The following is a 23,981-nucleotide window of genomic DNA, read 5'->3' as shown; positions in this document are numbered from 1 at the left end:
TCAGTAGGGTGAGGGCCAGGAGGATGTGGGTGGACATTCTGATCCTGATAATGAGTTGGAGAATACAGATGTAGTTGCAAAAGATACATATTGCCATCTTATTATATAATGTTACTATTATTATTATTATTATGAATACCAATTCTATGACATGATAATGACAGTTTTCACAACACTTAATTAGTTAATTACTTAACCAAAAAGATTAGATTGAGGTTTTCTATACTAGGACAAGCGGATCAAATAGTGGCCATTTTGGATATGTTCTAACACACTTGCAATACATTTTGTTTAATGAATTTCACAATACATTTCTTTAGAATCTATGTATAAACATGGTTTAACATATTTTGGTTATTTATAAAGGAACACCTTTCATGAAAACAAAAACATCTTATGTAATGTAGTTGTTGTCACTGCCTGTAAAATATACCATTTCTAGAGATGATACTTTTAAAAACTTTTATGAAAAACAATAAACATGCATGTCTGAAATTTTTTTGGGGCCCTGGCTCAGAGTATTATGACATAATTATATAGTCACTATATGTCATTGCCTGTAGGTGGGTGCCTGTAATAAAGATCAATTCTAAATATGCTAATTTTAACCACCTTACTGGACAATATATACCGTAGTCTGAACTTTATCCCGACCATTTTTCAAAGAGATAGGATCAATAATAAGAGAGAACCATAAGTTTGAAGTAGAATGTTCCATTCGGATTTTGAAAACAGTTTTTTGGCATGTTGTTGTAAGCAGGGTTGTTAAGTAACGGATTACATGTAACGGGATTACGTAATCAGATTACAAAAAACTGGTAACTTGTAAAGTCTCAGGTTACATTTTAAAATGTGTAATCTGGATTACAGTAACGGATCTGAATGATGGGGGTTACATGCTGGATTACATTCTCCCCTTGCCCTCATCAATTTTACAAATAAGTTATAACGCCAAACAATAAAATAATCAAGTCGAATCAACGTAAAGTACTGCCACTTTGTTTAAGTAAAATTCTATTGTCCTTTTCCTAATTTCATAGGCTCAATATTCTTGTCTAGTTATCAATGGTAAAACTTGTTTTATTTAATTAAAGAGAGTTTTGCTAAAAAGTAATCCAAAAGTAACTGAAAGTAACTAGCAGTTACTTTTTAAATTGTGATAATCAGATTAGGTTACTGACTACATTTTCTTTGCAAGTAACTTGTAACTGTAGGGGATTCCTTTTTAAAAGTAACCCTAACAACCCTGGTTGTAAGCTACCACAAATGCAAGGCTTTCACATTTTTCCTATCACTATGAGACTTAATCCCCCCAAATGATACCGATGACCCCATATTTGTGGTCCTAGCTCAGTTCCTATATGGCTCGTCATGGATTTAACGTTTGACCACTTTTCAACCATCTTCATGCAATTGGTCCGCACTAATGTTCGTGAAAAAAATAGCATTAGTTGTGTGTCTCATGGAGGTCTGTAGGAAGTTCAGAAATCTGTCTACCAGTGACATCATGCTCACAGCTCGTCACAGTGCGATGCGGTTTGAACTTGTAGATCAGCAATTTTTCACAAGTCTTAAAGAACACTGTTTTGCAACATAGGGCTGACAACCTGACTTCGTTATGAAAACCGCCACATCTTGTCAGTAACTTCTGTCAGAAGGTAACGCCTCAATGTCTATAGCTGACCTATGTGGCGGCATAGCTCAGGGGTAGAGAAACCGTTATTAGAGCACGAAGGGTTCCCAGTTCGAATCCGGGCTCCCCCTGAGTTAATGTCGAAGAGTCTGAACCCCTAATTGCTCCCGGTGAGTAGGTTGGTGCCTTGCATGGTTTCCTCCGCCACCGGTGTATGAATGTGTGCGTGAATGTAATGCACAATCTATGTAAAGCGCTTTGGATAAAAGCGCTATATAAATGCACCCTTTACCTATGACATCACATTGTTGTGACATCATATTCCGTCCTTGTCCCTTATATGCACATATATGGAGATCCTTGAAGTCATCAATATCAAGCACATAGCTTGGAATGCCCATAATGTGGTTTATAACATAAGACATCTATGTCAGACGTCATATCCATATTTGGGAGGAATTTTTTTTTATTGTCCAACCTAAACAACCAACCGCAATGTTTCGATTCACACTTGCAAATGAATTCAGTCCTATTGTTTCTATATTCTATTTCTATTTCAACTCCAGATGTTCTGAGCTTGTATAACAATAATCTCTCTGTAATCATGTTATGTGACACATAGTCTTGCCCCAATTGTGTCTGCAGTCTAACTTCTTTCACACCTCCCACATGTATAACATTAAGACATTATAGCTTGTGTTTCACATGTAGTAACGTTAAGACATTATGTTTTATGATTATGTTTCACCTTCCTGATAATAATTAAGCTAATGCATAGTAATAAAACATCTTGCGCGTGTGTGTGTGTGTGTGTGTGTGTGTGTGTGTGTGTGTGTGTGTGTGTGTGTGTGTGTGTGTGTGTGTGTGTGAGAGAGAGAGAGAATTGTGTGCTATAGGGCTTTTCAGTTTGCACATGCTTTAATTCACACTCCTAATATTACATTAGGTGTAATACTTAGTCATAATATATTATTACAAAAAAATAAGTATCCCCTTTCAGTGAATCATTGTATAATATAATAAACATAATTGAAATGGATTTATTGAATACTTTAACAGTTTGGAAAAAAAAAAAAGTACAGTGGCACAGTTATACAATAATGGTCAGAATTTATTGAGAGGATCACCCCTTGAGATGCAGCATCTCATTTTAGAGAGCAAATGCTAAAAGGAAACACTACAAGCACAGGGGTCTTGTTTCCATTGTGGTCCTATGGTGCTCCACTTGGTGTCTAAAGGCCCATACACATTGAGCCGATCCCGGAGCCGAGGCTCCCCGATCAGATTTCGGGATGACCCCCGGGAAAATCGTTTGGTCGGCCCTGGAATCGGTCTTGGGCTTGAACAGTACCCCGACACGATCGGATTATGTTAATTAGCTTTTTATGACCTCGGGACTCGTCGGGAGCGCTCCCGATAATATCAAAAAAGCTTGATATTCTCGGGTCATCGGGTAGGAATCCTTTACAATTATTGTCGTCTGAATGAGCTCACGGGATTGCTTCAGATTATATGAAGCCAGCTCCTCCCTTTTTTTAGGCTGCGCAGAGTGTAGGCTATTCTGTCACCTCACAATAGAACAGCCTACACTTGTATTATTATTATTAGCCTACTTACTTTTTACTTTCTCCCTAAAATGTTGTAATCACTTGTTCAAAAACGTTATAGCCTATAGCGTTCTTTTTTTTCCCTTTTTTTCTTCTGCGCAGTCATTTGGCCACAAGGCATGCAGTGTATCACCTCACGAAAGCCTTTCCCCACGACAACACATGGGGATATATAATATCTTATTCATATAATGTAGGTCTAATACTCAAAGTCAGAGACATTCCATTGCATTCCTTTTTTTTTTTTTTTACTTTTACGCGCGGGCTGCGGGCACATCATTGCGCCTCTCGTGCTGTCAGTTTGTTCATTGGTCCTCAAAGAGGACCGCCAGTCCTTGGGGAGTTCCAGGGGGTCCCCAGCTAAATGATATTGAGGAACCTAGGCCTGTCCCTATTCTATATGCTTGGATGAGGTGGTGGGACAGTAAAAAAAAAAGCGAGAGGTTAAACTTTTTTTTCTTCTGCGACTGCACGCCCACAACGGCGAGGTTTGGACATTCATAATTGCTATTAGCTGGTAATATATTTGGCTTGGAGTTGTCAAATCATCTTTTACGGCATCACAACGGCAAGGTTTGGTTTGGCACGGCAATGTAGGCTACTAACGTTGGCTGGTAGGTATTCCATGTCGTCTCTCCACTGAAGTAGCAGTATCCAATCCAACATGTCCCGTTCGCAAAGTGAACCCTTTCATCATTATCCATCTTTGTTCAATGGTCCAAAACAGAGCTACCATGACAACAAAGTGACACGTTCTGACAACTGACAACCTATATGAATATGATCTGATCTGTAGGCTTATTGTTTAAAATAACTGAATAGGCTATAAAGTGGAGTGCAAGTGGCTCGATATTCCGACGGGGCAGTCATTTGGCGACAAGGCAGTGTATTCTATCACCTCACAAAAGCCTTTCCCCATATATATATATATATATATATAATATATTTTTTATATTTATAAAAGATAATACCGTAAATCACCATTTGAAACGCCTGTTTCAAATAAGCGCACGGTTCGTATAAGCGCCTGGGCCGTTATTTCTTATTTGCAATTAATATTATCCTTATTATGTTTTATATAAGAGCCCGGGCTATTATTTGTTTGGTTGTTTGGTATTATTTGCTATTTATTCAACTTAACTGGTCATTTATGTTGCATGGCAGTGGTGCGCTGAAAACAGCAAATCTAGAAGCTCACAGCAGTGCTGTGACAGCACGTTGCAAGTGCAACGCACCGCACTCACTGTGCGTCGCTAGGGTCATAGGCGGCGGGTGAGATATACTTGTATATCCCTTGTATATACTTACTGTTTGTTTAGATTTACTGTATATTCCTTGTATATACTTACTGTTTGGTTAGATTTACTGTTTTCTTTTCTTTTTTTCCCCCTTTTCTTTACATATCTACTGCATAGTACTGTGTTCTATTTGTCTGTCATTCAATGTTATATGAGATACTTAAATGGTTTCCTGTTGAAATAAGCTTAGTCTTTTCATGGATCTCCTTTTAGTAAACCTTGTACCAGTGAACTGTACCGTCATGAATCTGTACATTTTCCTATGCAAACTTCTAATAAAGCCTTCAATCAAAACAATCAATCAAAGCCAAACGTTTGGGGAGGCTGCACCCCGCGAACCCCCCCCCCCCCCCCCCCCCCAGTGGAGGGGGGGCGCGCCTCCACCGGCTGTGTCAGACACTGCCTCCATGCCATTTATATACAAGAATACAGCGACCCAAACAGTTACAGACCTATCTGACACAATGACAACAATCTGTAGGTCTACACAATAGACAACAGTATGCACACACATCACATCTTATGCAACCAAATTACGCACGGTGACGGCGCAGCCGCGCGCGCGCGCGCGCGCACACACACACACACACACACACACACACACACACACACACACACACAAGTATTCTGTTGATACAGGCTTTCAGCTGCGCGATAGAGAGGAGAAGTCCTAACAGTTGACCTGTAATATGCAATATGCAATATGCAATACTCACAGATGAAGTGTTCCACTTCCAGAATCAGAAAGTATCCGTGATGATGATAATATCATTGTATAGTTTCCTCGCTGGCGTAATTGTCCAATGTCGACGTCATGATTAATGCCTTTGTTTGCTTGTGCATCGCTGCCTGTCTCATTTGAAAGTGTCTGTGGTATATTTTAGTTGATACAAATTACAAAAGGTTTTGAAAGTGCGCGGTCCACTGCAGCCATCGTCACTACACTTCTCACTAAACGTAAACAAAACAACATTGTCTGTCTGTGAATGCTCTTCCTGTTGTCCTTCACAATAAAGTGTCCCCCTTTACTTCTTCCCAATGCGTGACATTTTACTCAGAAAAATAACAGGGAATAGGTGTAACAGAAGCAGCGCGATGATGGTCAGGCAGATTGACGTTCATTTGGACTGAGACTGACTGTCAGTCGGAGGCTGACGGCCGGGCCCCCGCGGTTCATATATAATTTGCAAAATACCCAGCGTAGCATTTGGGAAGGCACAGCCTACCCTGGCCTTATTGACCCGCCGCCTATGGCTAGGGTCATATGTTGCATGACGGTAGTGCGCTGAAAACTGCAAATCTACAAGCTCACAGCCCTGTGGACAGACACTTCTAAAAATGTATATGCTGCCCAGCCCAGCCCAGTCAGCCCAGTGCTACCGTCGGGGAACAGATTGCCAAAGGACTCCAAAAAAAGAGAGAGGAAAAAATAGTCTGCTGCTCTCTGCGCACTGCTGGATCAGAATAACTCATTACCTGTTGCTGCCTCTTTTTATCCAGTCCGCATTTTGAAGAAGTAATCCATTATTTTGAGGTGCAAGGGGAATGTAGAAGGCTTAATCATAATTCAGTGGAGCTGTTCAGTGGTCATGTCAGCGAGTCAGAACACCGCAGCTGCAGGACTTCTGCGCTAATTGGGTCGTTGGCTCGTTGACTACAGACCTAGATGCGTCTTTGCTGGCATGCGGTAATTGATTATTTTGGAGAAAGATTCCCTTTAGTATAAATAATAGTCCATTTGGTTACCATTTGGTCTCCATCATTAAGCTGGGGATCACCTGGAACACCCTCATTGTCAAAACATTAAACAAATGGCAATTAAACTGACGTTAGATAGCGAATATATTTGTTTAATTTCGTCATTTTAATATTATAAAATCACAACCCATTTCCTTAGAATATATGTATGTAAACATGGTTTCATCTTAAAGGAACCCTTTCTGTACATCTTGTACCCCTGTGGGTCCCGATCCACAGGTTGAGAACCATCTAGTCGCGTCTCTCATGGCACCACCCCCCCGAGATCGTGGGTGGCTAGAATCGCGAGACGTCGGTCTCATTTGTAATGGTCTGAGATATTTCACTTGGCACAGCGGGATATACCGGGCCCGAATTCAAGACAGAGGATCGCTGTCGTTTGAAATGAACACCGATAAACCCCCGGGCACGAGATCTGATCTGACCCAACATCGCGTCTCGTCTGTGGGGCCTTTTAGACTCAACGCATGGACGGCCCATAGCTATTTATGACACTTAATTGATATTTAAATGTGACAACACCCACTGTCCTGCAGCTGCCCTGGGAGATAGCCTTTGACCTCTAGTACTCTTTGAGGTTGCCTCCCCCCCCTCTCCTCACACACACACACACACACAGACACACACACACACACACACACACACACACACACACACACACACACACACACACACACACACCACCTCCTCCCTACCCCCTATTCTCCCCCCCCCCCCATCTCTCTCCTCTCTCTCCTTCTGTCTCTCTCCAATCTGTATACTGTCTATATATCTATGTAAGGAATGTACTACTGTATGCCTTATTATGAGTTCCATCATATACCATTCTGTAATGTATTGTTTCTATATGATGATTGACAATGAATCAATATACTGTATGTATATACTGTCTGACAATCGCCAGCTAATGTATGCCCAACCTGTTTGTATGATCCCTCCCACTATCTGTCCTCCTTAAGTAGTCCCCCCAGGAATCCGCGATTCCACGATCGCAGAATTTTTCGCGGAATTCGCAACCACCCGCGGATTTCTCGGCCGTTCGCGGACTTTTCTGACGTCCGCGGAATAGCGGTCGCGAGTGGCAGCAGAGCGGCGGGAGTAGTCATTACTACTATTATAAAACAATGTGTACATGGTCTGGCAAGTGGCCACTTCATACAGAGCCTGGGGGAATAGCTTAGCTTCCCTCCTGCTAGTTGCACTGACTCTGTATTGGTCCGGTCCCACATTCGTTCCTGACAGAAACTGTGTCCTGAACTATAGTTCCTCTCTGCCTCTATAATGGTCCTGGCAATAACAATGCTAATGCAGAAGAGAATAAATAAATATTACACCCATACTAGGTAGTAGGTAGGCTATCCTCTAAAATGTGGTTACTATGGGCATTGGTTAATTTGCATGACAATTAGGGATGTCACCGAATAATCGATTTTCGAATATTCGTTAGATTAATCAATATTCGATTTTAATATTTCATAATCGTTTTTTTTTTTTTTTTTTTTTTATACTATTTTTTGGCTTAGTTAGTTAGTTTCAACCAAAATATAGAATATAGGCTAACAATAGTATTAATGATAATAGTAAATGGCCATTGATTTATTATTCACACCAGCACCAACTGTAAACTGTGTAGAGTGAAGGAGCACAGCAGAGTGGCTGCCTGCTACACACTCCCCTCCCCCCTGTCTCATACACAGGTGTGATTGATTCAGGCTTGATTGTTTGGTACTTGGTGGCCATCATCAAAGAAAAGGGAAAACAGCGTCCTCTGTATTGTAAAGCATCACAGAATCTGTTCTTGAGAGATTAGGTGAACAGTACACTGGCACACTAAAAAGAAAGATGAAGAGTAGTAGTTAGGCTACCAATTACCTGAAGAGCCATGTTGTACATATGTAAATGTGCATTGAAATCCAGTAAAAAAAATAAAAAAAAAACGAAAAACAGAAGAAAAAAAAAAAAGTTTTTTTTTTTTTTTTTTTTTTTATAAAAAAATAATAATAATAATTAATTATCGATTTTCGAATAATATTCGAATATTGCTATAGAATAATCAATTTTGATAAAGGTCCATTTTTGACATCCCTAATGACAATATAGTCTTTGCAACAGAAAGTAATTATTAAAAACAATAACAATTAAAAAAAATAATAGATTTAATATTAGATTTTTATTCTCAAAAATGATTATTTGATTATTCTAACCACTAATTACAATTAATTGTAGCTATTTCATGAAGGGTTTTACTTGATTATTAGAACTATATCATTTTTAGCTTGATAACTGGTCATTTTAGGTTGTTTATTAATGTCCGCCGAATCAAGAATTGTTCACCACAGAATTCCACAGAATCAGGATTGTCCTCCGCGGAATCAGGATTTTTTCTCCGCGGATTCCTGGGGGGACTACTTAAGGAGGAGTCTACCTATGCAATATAAACTGTTTGTTTGCTGCCATTCTGGGCTCTCATCCTCGAGTGACAGTGCAGCCACGTGCTGTCGCTGGACAATGAGGCCCGGACACATAGCTATGCTTTCTCTCATTGGCAGACTTTGTCAATGAGACTGAGTATCCATTTGACAGTGTGTTCGATATTAATAAATACACCAGAAACCCGACCCAGTGCATCTTATTCAAACATCTCTCAGCACCGTGTTTGCCTCCGAAACGTACAATATGTACACTCCAAAACCGCCCTATCAGATGGTGTCAGAAGAGTGGGTTCAGCGTCTCGTCCTCCTGGGAGGAGGGGAACAAAGGAGAACCACGGACGTACTCTCCTCCCGGACCGAAACGCCTGGATTTCAACGAACTCAGGGCAACGCTATGATAACGGTGAGATGTTTTATTTTCCATACTCTAAATAGAAAAATCCTGACAATTAAGGTTCATATGATGGCGCAATTAATTTGCATTTCGCACACCAAATATACCAAGTGTGGATGGCACAATTAATTTGCAATGGAGTGGAATAAAGCCTGGAAAGGACACAATTATTAGGTTAACTGATTCAGTTTAACTCAGGCAAAGTAATGGTGTGTCCATTTCACAAGATATTACAAACGAGATAAGGTTAAATGTTTCAGTAGGCTAAAATAGTGTGGTTATCCAAATAAAGCTTTTCCATTTGCACTCCATGCCAAGGTCTTTGTGTTGGTTTAGGCCAGGTAAACCGACCACATTTCAAGACATTGTAATGTGACATGCCAGGACCATTTTTGACTTGAATGGGTCTATGGTGACAAGCGGAGGGGGCCGATGGGCCCATGGAATTGGTACATGCCCAGACACGTTTATAGACTTGGACGGTCTGTGGTGCAGGTTAGAGTTTTTGTACACTCGAGTGCATGTTTGGTATTTACACACCATAAAGTGTAGGGGTTTTGCACACCAAAGTACATGAAGTGAAAGCAAGCAGAGGGGGCCGAAGGGCCCATGGGATTGGTACATGCCAAGACTCGTTTATACTTGGACGGTCTGTGGTGAAAGTCAAGGGTTTCACCTGAGAATATCAGGTCTAACTAAATATGAATCAAATTTGGGAAAATTTAGGAATAAGATAGGAATGAGTATGGAAATAAACTGGGTTGACTTTATGGTGTAAAAATAAAAAGATAAATGGATTCAATGAATTCTCTCCTGTCTCTCTCTCTCTCTCTCCCTCCCCTGCATGAAGGGGGGGGGGGGGGGGGGGGGGTGGAGAGAGGACAGGACAGGACAGGACAGATGACGAAAAGCTATTTTTAACCTAAAGCCTGGAGATTGGAGAAACTAGGAAAGATGTTTTTCTTTGAAACCTTTATATAGCCTAAAATATGAAAAACTACCAGACATTGTTCTGTACTGACTAAAGTTAAGAATGCCCATATTAAGAAAATGGAACAAATACAATTAATGATTGAGTTGAGTCAAATATTGAAGAGGTTTAAAGTATTTATTGTATGTGTGAGTGGAGTCTCTGGACATTAGTGAGTAAGCAAACTGCAGATGTTTGCTCATGATGTGTAGGGCTTCATTTACACATAGCAAAAGTTACATAGTAATCAAATTAAGTACTTGAGTGATATACTTAGTTATTTTACTCCACTGTCCACAAAGCATAATTATGTTTTGGTAAATCTCACAAGCCAAATTCTATCTCCATCTAGGGAGAGCACCTTGGTGAGAGGTGTCCCATATGACACTTTAGGAGGCTTCTGCCCCACGGAGCCCAAGCTGTAAAAGTTCATTTTTGGTGATCATTAGAATTTCAAAGAAAGCTTTATCAACAACTGTATTTGTTTAAACGTGTGTGGGTATTAGCTATTATGCTTATGCCATCCCAATATAAAATTGTGTTGTTGATACACTGTTTGAGGATTTGTGAAGGCCAACATGTGCACAATGTTCGCGTATCATTCTGACTTATGCTCTTTAAGATTAGTCTGTACTGTAAACTTTCTTCCTTCATTTTCTTCCTCTCTGTGTGAAAGTTGTGAGTTTTGTGAGAAGTTAAGTCGCAGTAGGCCTGTATGTAAATGAGTGAGTGTGTGTGTGTGGAGAAATCTCCCACAATGCAAATGAGTGTGTGTGAGTCCTACTGTGTGAACCCCCACTTGTGTCTGTGACCTGTGTGTGACATCTGTAAAATAAGTGAGATCTGATCTGAGCGTGTGTGTGACTATCTATCTCTCTTTGTTAATTCTCTACTTTTATCACTTTCGTAAACAAGAGACAATAATCTGAAACACACTGGAATTAAAATGACCCCATTAGTTAAACGTATGAAATTATACTTTAAAAAGTAAAAGTGTGTGGAGTGATAGTTCAACAACAAGTGTGTGCACTGGAATAATATGTATAGCTAAAATGAAGGGATAAGTTTCCTTCTGTAAATACATTCTTTGAAATTCCAGGTGTTTTCGATAGACAATTACGGTCTGGATTTAACAGGGATTTTCAATGTTTTAAGTACAAGGAGTACATGGCATGAAGTTATACTTCCAAAACTAGTTCACCATATTTAGTTGATACATTTGAGATTGACCTGAAAGTTTTCCACAAGTGGTTTCATTTATATGACAGCTTCATATATTTGCTTCACAGCATTTTCAAAGGGGGGTTTCGTCTGTCAAAATCTCAAATCAAACGACACCTGTAGTTCTTTGACCAGGCTGTATTTTCAAAGACTGAATTTCTGAATTCCAATTCGGTACTTCACACACGTTATTGCCCTATACTGTATTACCCAGGACAAATTAACTTTCAACTTTCATAACTCACACTGAGCTCTCTCTATATTAGAAAATGAAAATCAAAACAATATGAAGATGATATTGATGATGACATCAATTACTACTATGAACTACTGCTGCTACAAATATTTTGTATGTAGCCTATTTATCTCTAAATATGCAACACTGCATTGGTAGTGAGTCATGAAATGAATTTATTTCCATTGAAGCCTTTGAATGTCTTTTCATGCATTATGCAAACCGCTTTGAATTGCCTTTGTGTGAAATATGCAATACAGATCAACTTACCTGGCCTTTCTACTGCTACTAGAACAAACATCCAAAGAAGAAGAGCAAGAAGACTTTTGACCCAAAAAACATAATATGTATCTTCTGAGAATATGAAGTCCTTGCCTGAACAGAGGGCTGTGGGCGCTGGCACGGGTCCGTCCCCAGCCCAGAGCAGGGGGAACAGACAAGTAGTCCATGCCCAGGGACTGCTGCTCTCTCCTGGGCTGGAGGGGCTCTGGCAGTGGGCCTGGAGTCTGCTCCTGTTCCACCTCCCTGCTAGACAGCTGACGAAACGCAGTGATGGAGATCGTTATTTAAAAGCCTCAAAACACGTTTTGGAAATGTGTGTTTGTTTGATCATATCTCAGTTTTTACTGTACTAGCACCCTACAGTATCTTATATGATTGGAAAGCCCGTCCAGTTGCCTTTACAATGGATATAATGATAAATGGGGGGCCCCCTTTTCTGGATGGGGTCCCATATGAAAATCTTGAAAGTCTTCGCATTTTCAGGGTATTATTTTAATGTTCAATCAATCTATTGTGTTTTTATATTAATGTTGTATTATCATAAATATCATGATGATGTTTTGCCAATGATCTGGAGGGTGGGGTGGGGGGAGACCTGGCACAGGTTGAGAACCGAATGAAAATCAAACGAGGCAGAGCGAGCCTCATTCCAACGGCTCACCTGCTCCAGCGACGTCTTCCTGGTCTTCTGCGGGATGCTGAGCTCATAGCCGCTGTTGGGGCCCTGAGCCTGCGCGGCGGAGGAGTCGCTCCCCTCCGCGTTGCACCCACCGTGGAGCTCCTCCGAGTAGCTCCCCCTCCGTGAGGTGCAGGGGGAGGCCAGGGGGGAGTTCCTCCGCTTCTTCCCGCCGGGGGAGGTGGGCCGCGAGGACGAGGAGGAGGGCGAGAGGCCGAAGTTGACGGCGGCCTCGTTGAGCTCGTCCTCCTCCACCAACAGCGAGTCGCAGCTGGAGGCGGGGCTGAGCCAGCCGCGAGAGGAGGGGCTGGAGGCGGGGCTGGGGCTGAGGGAGCCGGGGCCGCCGTCGCGGTAGGAGAACGGGTCCAGCAGGGGGAGGTAGAGGCGCTCGCGGTCCCAGCCGCCACCGCCACCGCCGCCTCCCGTGTCCCAGTAGCTGGAGCTGTCGGGGGCGGGGTCGTCATCGGGCGAGATGGTGGTGATCTGGATGCTGGGGCACTCTAACACACGAGAGCCCGAGACCTGAGGGACAGCGAGGTACAGAGAGAGAGAGAGACACACACACACACACGCACGCACGTACGCACGCACGCACGCACGCACGCACACACACACACACACACACACACACACACACACACACACACACACACATACACACACACACACACATACATACATTTGATGAATTTAATACACAGCAGGACCACAATGGAAACAAGACCACTTTTTGTGTTATCCTTTTAGCATCATTGTAAAATCGTACCATTGTACTATTTGCAAACTATTAATAAAGTGTTCAATCAATCAAAAACACCCACCCACACACACGCACCCATGCACACGCACACACACATTCAGAGAGAAAGACAGATAGTATGGGAAATAAATATAGGTTTTGTGTACAATCAGCTTCTGTCCTTACCTGCACGGAGCGTGCTGGCAGGCTCTCATAGGTCCCGCTGAACTCCCTCACCAGGGCCCTCCGGGGGGGGGTGGGGAATGCATCCCTGCCCGCTGATTGGCTGTAGACGAAGGGCTGGGGATGCCAATTGATTGGCCTCCATGAGTGGCAGCCAGGTGGTTGTCTGAAACCAACGGAAAGCAATTAGCGGTTTGTGGACAGACTACTGTTGACCAGTTGATTTCCAGTTATGTATCCTACCGCGTAAATCTGCTTTTGACATGCGATTATTTCAATCTCTACTTGGACTAATGCTGTCTCAGTCCCCGTATTACTATTATTAAGCTAGTTTTGCATTACATGAGTAAGTGGGCCCTGGCACTTCCCATAACCACACATTGCATATGGGCTGGAAAGGTCCTAAACTGTAACTTTTCAGGACTCAAATTCAACAATAGCATTGTGTTTTGATAGTTCTGCTACTTTTGCCACTTTTATGTGCCACTTTAGCAGGGGTCATGGTGTTATGTTTATTCTACTGTAATACTCTCTCAACATGTGCATCCTCTATACTTTATGTGTAGGATTGCATTAATTGCCAAATTCCTTGTATGTAGCTCATACTTGGCAACAAAGGCAGCGCTTCTGATTTCAAGATGACAAGGAGCTGGACGATGAACGAACAACAGCTCCAGCCAAGGTTATTACCTTTAGCTGATTCATATTCTCGTTAAACCCCATTAATTGGGTTTTTCTCTGCTTAACGCATGACCAAGGCCCCCATTAGCGAACGGTGTGCACTCACACTCACAGACATTTTTGTAAGTGTACTAAGATGGTGAAATGCTTGCTGGGTGTTCTGATTACCTCAACAACATAGGCCCAATAAATGTGCATAACAGAGCTGAGTTTGTCCCTTTGTTTTATATTAATGGACGGCGTATGAAAACATCGCACACGAGAGACCAGCAGAAAGAGCTGCCTTCAATGCATTGCCCCAATACTTCTAAAACTATAGTGCTATCTATATAGATACAAGAGTATGCAACTACCCTTGAACAATAACTATTTATTTTAAATCATGTAAACCTTGGTAATTTCGGACAGTCCCAGCAGCAAGATAAAGACCACTCAGGTCTTATTATTTTATTAGAGTAAACATTCTCAAGAAAATATATTTGGGTTTTGTCAAACAATAACCAAACGGGCAGGGACGTGATCCATGCAGACCACAATTACAACCGCAGTATTTCCCTGATGTGGTGTGGTAAGCCACTACACTTATCCGCCTTGCTGGGTCAAACAGTTTTAGAGCGTTTGTGTACGGAGTCCGATTTTAATGACTTTCAACCTGGGAGCTGTATTTTGGGCATGGCATTATAGGTGAAAGATTTCCAGAAATGTTGATGCCAATGTGTTGTGAGTTGTGTAGATCTGCTATTTTTGCACGAGAAACATCGTACGATAAACTATAAACAAGGGCTTGTGGGTAATTTCGACTACAAAAATGCATCCTCTTCTGGTGACCCATGGCCATACAACCACATTCTTCATCATTTTCCCTCTTCTAACATATTTACCAGCAACAAGCTATCACCTACTCCAAGTGATAATACTTTGCTCTGTGTGTACTGGATCTATAACCTTAAATGTAGCATTTCCTGTTTGGCAATTATGATTATTATGAGATGGCAAATGTTCTGAATGCCAGTGGTGACAGTGGCTCCCCACAACAGCTCATGTTAGTGAATGAGACTTCCTGAACGCCTGTGTGCACGTTGCACTATAAAGTTAAAACACTGCAACAAAAGTGAACTATTCCATAGACCACTTAAACCCTGTCCAAAACCGTTCTATTATTTTATGAACATTTTAAAACCCCGAAAGTAGACGATCTACAAGCTCAAAATCATGATGCGTTGTGAGCTTGTAGATCTGCTTATTAGTACTTGTATGATGAAGTAGGGCATTCATTTATGAAAAAACTAAATCTTGAAACATGGAAATACAAGATTTTCCCATCCCGACAGCGACAATATATTTTGTTGTAGCAGATCTAAAGTTCACCACGTGTTGCAACGTAAAGCATTGTGAGCTTGTACAGTATAATTTGTGTCACATGTACACCCATTTTCACCAAACGTTTGCCTATTTTCGCTGAGCATTTGTCTAATTTTCTGAATGTTCGCCTATTTTTACCAAAACGTTCGCCTATTTTTGCTAGATGATTGCCTATTTTCACAGAATGCTTTTGCCATATCATGACATGTCCAGGATAGGTATGCTAGCGGGTTCCGAGATCATGTGGTAGGCACATGCTTCTGAACCTTTTTAATTTCAAGGGCCCCCCAGCATGGTATGCATATTAGGGCCACGGACCCCCATAAAACTCTAATACGAATGTAACTGAATGGATGCATTCGGTTACATTTGTAGAGAGTTGCAGACCTGTAAGGGTCCATTTGGTTCTATCGTTTAGCTGGGGGACCCCCTGGAGCCCCCTGAAGGACCCCTGGCTTTGAGAAGCACTAGGTTAAGTGGTCCAATGAGGTAGCTTCTCTCTTGTAGTTCACAACGTTCACGTCTCGGGTGTGGCAACAAAAACTGTATGCCAGTGTGGGCGGGAAACAAACGAGTGGGTGGGTGGGTGGCTATGTGTGTGTGTGTGTGTGTGTGTGTGTGTGTGTGTGTGTGTGTGTGTGTGTGTAGACAGAAGAATGAAGGAAGGGAGGGAGAGAGAGAGTGAGAGAGAGAGAAAGAGAAGGATGATGGAGGGAGGTGTGTATTTGGTGCATGCTCAGTAAACAGAGGTTGAGCTTGCTCTCTCCAGATGGCAGCCGTTAGCTTCACTGACACGCACAGCTGATTAGAACCACATTGAGTCTGGACAGACACACACACACACACACACACATACACACACACACACACACACACACACACACACACACACACACACACACACACACACACACACACACACACCCCACATGCAAGTATGCAGTGCAGAAACGGTATAGTGTACTGTATGATGCATGCATGCATGCATACACACACACACACACACACATGTAAGTTTGAGCGCGCACACACACACGCACGCACGCACGCACGCACGCACACACACACACACACACACACACACACACACACACACACACACACACACACACACACACAATAACACGTACACAAAACAAATATACAACCTGCTTAGGCCTATACAGAAACACACACTGTACGACACAGCAGACAAGAGGCATGCAGTTGTAGGGGCTACAAAGGTTGTACATCACAGAGCATGCAACCAACAACTACACACACACACACACACACACACACACACACACACACACACACACACACACACACACACACACACACACACACACACACACATGTCCATCACATAGGCAAACAGAAGGCATTTTCCTTCACAGAGAGGGAGAGTGAAAGATTGAGAATTAAGCCCATGTAAAGTTTTATCTTATGCAGTTCTAACATACAACATATACGGGTGGGTGGGTGCGTGCATGCGTGCGTGCGTGCGTGTGTGTGGGTGGGTTTGATTGATTGATTGAAGAATGTAGAAGATTGCATAGGAAAAAGTACAGTTTCATGTTTCATGACAGTACAAATCATTGGTACAAGGTCAACTAAAAGGATATGTAATTTATACATATATATATATATATATATATATATATATATATATATATATATATATATATATATACAGTATATGTCTATATATATATATATATATATATGGCTCCCGGTTGCGGCCCGCATGGAATACAAAACACTGATGCTGACCTTCAAAGCAGCCAACGGTATGGCTCCTCCATACCTCCAAAAGCTGATCAACCCCTACACCCCCACTCGTTCACTTAGATCAGCCAACACAGGGATGCTGACCGAACCCTCGCTAAAAACTCCAGGGCAAAAATCCACTCGTCCGAGACAGTTTGCCCTCTTGGCTCCCAAGTTGTGGAATAAACTCCCTGTCGCACTTAGAACAACGGACTCACTCGCTACCTTTCGCCGTGGACTGAAAACTCACCTTTTCAGACTCCACCTAAACCCTTAGCACTACAGTAAAATCAATGACCATACATGAAGCTAGTTAACATTTGTTTGTTAGGTTTCTTTAGAACTTGATTATATTGTGTTTTTCTCTAGATAGATATCCATTTACATTGTTATATTGCTGTTAATGTACTGACCTATTATCTTGTTTATTATTGCGATGTTGTATCTGCTTATTGTAAGTCGCTTTGGATTAAAAGCGTCTGCTAAATGCCTAAACTGTAAACTGTAAACTGTATATATCCTATAGATAGATGGATAGGCTAGATAGATAGATAGATAGATAGATAGATAGATAGATAGATATTTATAGGCCTATCTAGATATAGCCTGTCTATATGTATCCTATAGATAGATAGATAGATAGATAGATAGATAGATAGATATTTATAGGCCCTATGCACACACGCACGCACACACACACACACACACACACACACACACACACACACACACACACACACACACACACACACACACACACACACACACACACACACACACACACTGTACAATACAAGTATGGCTCCATGTATGTAGCTGTAGGGCCGGCTATTAGACAACATATCTCAGGCTTCACCACCACTGACTGAAGCCCCTCGCTCTGCAACCAGTTGAGTAAAATAGGCTGTAATCCATTAGTCTAACCAGCGTTGCTGTTGGCTTCAGTGTGCGTTGGGGCTCCTTCAGGTCTGTCCGCCGCCGCCGTGCCGCTGCTGTCCAGCGGCGTGTCCTCCTCAAAAACCAACTTGAACTCGAACTCGCCCTCCTCCATCAACGTTCTCCAAAACTGCCGAAAGCGTCCCGGGTTTGTCGAGCCTTCCCTGATTGCAGTAGTCAGCAAGGGGCGGAGTGAACCCGGCGGGTGGGCGGGGTTAACGCGGCGGTTGAGCGACAGGGTTCACTCCGCCCCGCCGGGTTCACCCCGCCCCCTCCTGAGCTGGCTTGGGAGCTATGCTTGGGAGCCGCCAGCCAGGTGCGGGGTGGGCTAACGCGGCGGTTGAGCGACAGCGTTCACCCCGCCCCCTCCTGAGCTGGCTTGGGATACTTGGGCAGCTGCAGTCAGTCAGTGATACTTTATTCCACAGTCCACTTGCATGGCAGACCACTCATGTTAAACAAACGCTAGCTTCATTACGTTCAGGCCCAACGGAGAGCCTGGTGGCCCCGGGGGGGGGGGGGGGGGGGGGGCCTGGAGGTGGTCCCCGGGCGGCGGCGCTCGGAGGCACGCCAGGGACCACCGGGGACCCCCGGTGGTGGAGCGGCGCCGGCCAGAGTGGTCCACAGGCCCGGTTTTCGGGGCCTGGGGCCGGCCCTGGGGGTCCGCGGGGGTCCCCGGTGGTGTCATCGCGTGCGGGGCGGCGAGCCGGTCCCGTGGGTACCAGGCTTGAGGCCGAGGCCCAAACGGCGGTTGAGCAGGCGCCTTTAGCGTTTTCGAGCTTGGGTATCCGCTATAGATGCGGTGGACGGGCTGGGTTTGGCCGTTTCGGCCGGGTTTTTTCGGGCTGCGAGGGGGTCCGCGGGGGTCCGCGGGGGTCCCCGAGCGTGGGGGACCCCTTGGGGACCCCCTGGGAGCCGGCCCCGTCCCTGCAGGTGGCTCTGGGGCCGAGCTGTGGCCTTATATGAGATACTTTAATGGTTTCCAGTGGAAATAAGCTTATCCAAAATTCACTGAGCATTAGTGTAATTACGGTAGCGTTCACTCCGCCCCGCCGCGTTCAATGAGCCGAAGCCCCGATCCAAAATTCACTGCGCATTAAGTAGTGTAATTACGGTAGGGTTCACTCCACCCCGCCGGGTTCACTCCGCCCCTTCGGGTTCACTCCGCCCCTTGCTGACTACTGCAGTGAGGGATACTTGGAGCTGTCCACTCCTCACATTGCGCAAATATCACTCTGATTGCAGGATTGTACGTTGACTTCTGTAACTTTTTATTACAGTCAGTGTTAAGCGATGCCGTCTGTTTTAAGTCGAAATATGTGTGCAAGTAAGTTTTAAAAGTTCATTCCGTGCCCGTCCGAAATGTCCATGATAAATCAGAAACACGCTACCGGTTTTTCATTCCAGTGCTCTCGCCATCCTTTCTTCTTTCCCGTTCAGGGAAGGAGAAAAAAAAGTTTATCAAATATTTTTGTCGTCCTTTATCCTTAATTGCCTTTGGGTGGGTTTCCCAGCCCCAGTTGGTCCGTTACTCATTCCCCATAGGACCCTTGGCTTGTCAGTCATGGAATCCCCCACCCCAATCCCCCTCTCTCTCTCCCCCCTACCATGGAGGCTGCTATTAGTCAGACTTATTTTATCCCTTGCAATCTCTCATATCAGCAAGAGTAGGCTACAGTTCTAAGCTCTGTAGGCTACATATAAGTTAGATGATGTTTTATGATTCCTCGACTTGCTGCCATGTTATCTGATTATGAATATTAATAAAAAAAGAAGAAGAAGGGAACATTTGAAGGTTTTCATGTCTCCAATGCCACCAGCCTGGCATATTAGAACCTGATCAGGGCATGCTGGCCTATGTTTGCACTACTGAACTCTGGTATTGTGAGCCAACATTCATATAGGAATGGGTCCTGACTGGATCCTAAATGGATCATGTCAACTGTCAGCTGGGGGACATAGAAGGGACTATTTCCTGTGGCGTTGGTTGGACATGACATCCCCCTCTCTCTCTCTCTCTCTGGCTGTCCCTCTTCTCCTCTCTCCCTCTTTCCCCCCACCCCCTTTTCCCTAAAACTCCTCGTCCCTCCTTCTTTAAAGCCTTCCAAGTTCCCTCCCTCCCTCTCCCCCTTACCCCTCAGTCCCCCTCCCCATTCTCACTCTCCCTCACTCCTCCCCTCGCCTCCAAAGATCTGTTTCTCATTACCCTCTGTAGTCTGCTCTCTGTCTGAGTCGGGGAGACGAAAAACTTAAATAAACATACTCTCTCTCTGCCCCCCCCCCCCCCTCTCACTCCCTCTCTCTCTCTCCACTCTTTCCTCACCCCCCCTCCTCCCCCAGTTCTCACAATCATTAGGTTTTTATGCTGTACTGTATACTGGTGTGTAAGTGGGGGCACTTCTTACTCTCTCTCCCTCTCCTCCTCTTGTGTCTGCGTGGGCAGACCGTCTCAACTGGATGGTTGGTAGGCAAGAGGGTGCAGGATTGTACAGTGTTTAAGTTTCTGCTCAAGACCATACTGTATATGGTACATGAGCTAATATGACGCTCATGCCACTTTTGTTTCCCTACACACCTGCATGGTATCTCACCTTTGGTTGGTTTCTAACTCAACAAGGATATTTCAGGTAATGTGTGTCTTTGGACTCCTTCAAAGCATCTTGGTATTGTCTATACGTACAAAGTAGCAAATACTTTGTACTTTGAACTTGGTCTTGCATGATGCTGCTAGGAACATTTGTCTTCGTGGGGAAAACGGTGAGCTGCACTTCGAAATGGAAAGTTCTGGGTCTTACTTTGAACGGAAGATTTAAAGAGCTCAGGTACTCCTTGCTATGTTATTTAATTATTTAAAGGTGCTGTAGCAAGGTGATGGATGTTTGCAACACACCAGAGGAATGGCTGAAGTTTATGGATGGAGAAGAAAGTACAGAGGGAGGGGGGGAAGAATTCCTGTGGATTTGTTGCCACCATGTGGTAAAAAGGGAGAAGCAGCTCCCATTACTCTCCTTATCTGCTTCCATGGCCTGAGGCCACATATTACAGGTACAAGGGGAAAATATTGGGCAATGTGCTTTGCCTCTGAGACATCAATGTTTTGTGTCATCAGACAACAAGTCAGATTTGTGGCATAGGAGGAAGTACATATTGTACAATTCAAGGTGTGTTGGCAACATTTATAGTTTTTCTTACATTGTTATCATTGTTAAACAGTGGAATATTGGATTGATTGATTGATTGATTATTTTATTAGACAAAAATGGAGAACAGTACAAGTAAATTGAAATGTAGTACAGTACAAGTACAGTTAAACACCCTGCCTAAAAGGAACATCCCAAATAAGACTTTTTACGTTTTTAAAAAAAGGTTGGATGCCCTCTGTATACATATATTCATGGACATAATAAATAGCAAGCAAAGAAAACATACAATAATATCGCAGTTATAAAAAAACACTATGTACAGCAGGGCTACTCAACTTAAGATGGCTCAGGGGCCACTCAGCAAAATACAAAAAGTCAGAGGGCCGCAAGATAAAAATGACAGTCTAGACAATGATTTTGTAACACTGCATGAGTAGTCTAAAAAATAAGGAAATGCACTAGAAAACAGCCACATTTCCATCTGTAAGGACAAACCTCAAAGAACAAAAAGAAGAAATGATTAATGATGAAGTATAAAGAAGGAAAAAAGTCTTGTATAAAACAAGACAAAAATAGTTTCTTAGTGGTTTTGGAGAGTAACTGAAAAATTATCAGAAATTATTTGCCCACACATTAGACAAAATATATTTTTATTGGTATGACCATGGTGGGCCGCATAGACATGCTGTTGGGGGAAACAAGGGGGTGGGGGTGCTCACTTCTCGCCTGTCTATGGGAGATGTGATAATTATCTCCTTCTCTGGCCCTCTGAAAGGTGAGATATTGGATAAGAATCCAATATTCCACTGTTTATTGTGTCTAGTCTCCGCTGCTGTGTCCAGCAAAGACATTTTGACCTGAGCTGTACATCTAGGAATGAAAACCAGCATTAGTGTGAGTTCTGTGAGTTAATGTGAGTTTTACTTCACATTCTGCGGAGCATGCCACACCAACCTTTTGCTGATTGTAATTGTAAGAGTGAGTGACATATAAAACCTCTCGAATCTTGAGTTCCAAACCACTGTATTACTGTTGCCAAAGAGAGTAGCCGTTTCTTACCACTCATCTGACCATGACCTATGTCTGAAAAATGTCAGCTGATGCATGTTTGCAGTAGCTTTGTCAACAGCAAGCTATCAGATTACCTCTCCTTGGACTGATAACATCTGATCATATCGTTGTTGGTTGGAAGACCAGCTATGATTTGATCAGTTGTTGTTCAGTATAACATCTAGGTTTTGGCCTGTATGGTAACTGCTCTTATCAGAGCTGTGAAAACTGCTGTGCATGCTGTGTCTTTGGGTGGGTTGGTGTATTATAAATCAATAAAGACACAGTATGTGCCAGAAGGCAAAGGTCAAATCTGTTTAAAAGTCCTATTGTTGTTTCCAGGTGCCCTCGAACCAGGCACTTAAAACTCATCTGCTCTGGCAGAGTTGCTCACAGGCCAACAGAGTTAGATAGATAGATAGATAGATAGATAGATAGATAGATAGATAGATAGATAGATAGATAGATAGATATGTAGTTGTATGTGAAAGAGGAGCAGGGCATTGAATCATTCCAAAATCATCCCAGGATGAATAAGGGAAAAACACAACCTCTCACCTTTACTTTAGTGTTTTAAGTTGGACCGTGTTGTCTTACTCATGTCTACCTCTTGCCCCACCCCGGAAGACAGTATTGCTTAAGTGTCTGTTGGACCTGTGTGAACTGGTAGCAGGTCTTTGAGTAAATCTTTCGGCACGTTCTGCATGTGCATGTTTGCACTTGTGCGTTCAGTGTCCTCAACAGTGAATGTATATATTACGCAATGTTTGATAATCATTGCCCCTTGTGTGTAGTAGTATAGTGTGTAAGTATAGCCCTATTTGTGTTATGAACCATCTGTGTGCGTTCAGCATCCTCAACAGTGAATGTATATATTACGCAATATGTGTGTAAAGTATGCTATGTAGCCCTATTTGTGTTATGAACCATCTGTAATTGCCTGGGGGACAAGAAAAATGCACTTCCTAATTCATGGGAAGGGGAATATTTGAAGCAAATGTTTGTATATTTATTCTTTTATGTGGCCATCAAACTGATTTTATGGCATAAACACTGAGGATATAATTGTCCAAGTGTGTGTGTGTGTGTGTGTGTGTGTGTGTGTGTGTGTGTGTGTGTGTGTGTGTGTGTGTGTGTGTGTGTGTGTGTGTGTGTGTGTGTGTGTGTGTGTGTGTGTGTGTGTGAGAGAGAGAGAGAGAGTGAGAGAGAGAGAGAGAGATAATAAGGAATTGAAGAAAACAGAGAGAGAGACAGAGAGAGAGAGACAGAGAGAGAGAGAGAGAGAGAGAGAGAGAGAGAGAGAGAGAGAGAGAGGGAGAGAGATCCGGGGAGGGGAGAGGTGGAACATAAGGACAGGCACACCTCCATTCACAGCATGTTGCAGCCTGTGGGGCAGCACTTCACTCACTTTACTGCACACTGTTTAGGTAAGTAAACATACTCTCATAAAAAAATGGGCTTAAGAAAACTGTGAGAAGAATGGTATAAACAGTAAGACCAGAATAGAATGTTTAGACTGGAGAGGCAGGCTGTTGGATATTGAAGACTCAGATTTAACACATACTGTAGAGATAGTCAGTGAGGGCACACCCAGAGCTATATGACATTCATCGCATACTCGGCTGCTTG

At 43.0% G+C, this 23,981-nt stretch overlaps 1 pseudogene across 1 annotated transcript; it reads right to left on the bottom strand.

Annotated features, from left to right (window-relative positions):
• Window positions 1-9,005: 9,005 nt before the first annotated feature.
• Window positions 9,006-18,274, bottom strand: LOC308298138 (nuclear factor of activated T-cells, cytoplasmic 4-like; annotated as a pseudogene). The gene is made up of 5 exons: window positions 18,148-18,274; window positions 13,432-13,594; window positions 12,492-13,028; window positions 11,924-12,084; window positions 9,006-9,093 (listed from the first exon to the last, which is right to left on the bottom strand). The product of its transcript is annotated as a nuclear factor of activated T-cells, cytoplasmic 4-like (transcript).
• Window positions 18,275-23,981: the final 5,707 nt, after the last annotated feature.

Source organism: Nannobrachium achirus (genome assembly GCF_963921795.1).
Source record: "Nannobrachium achirus genome assembly, chromosome: 14".
Classification (NCBI taxonomy): domain Eukaryota; kingdom Metazoa; phylum Chordata; class Actinopteri; order Myctophiformes; family Myctophidae; genus Nannobrachium; species Nannobrachium achirus.
The sequence above is the reverse complement of the archived record's forward strand: the minus strand, read 5'-3'. Positions and strand labels throughout refer to the sequence as shown.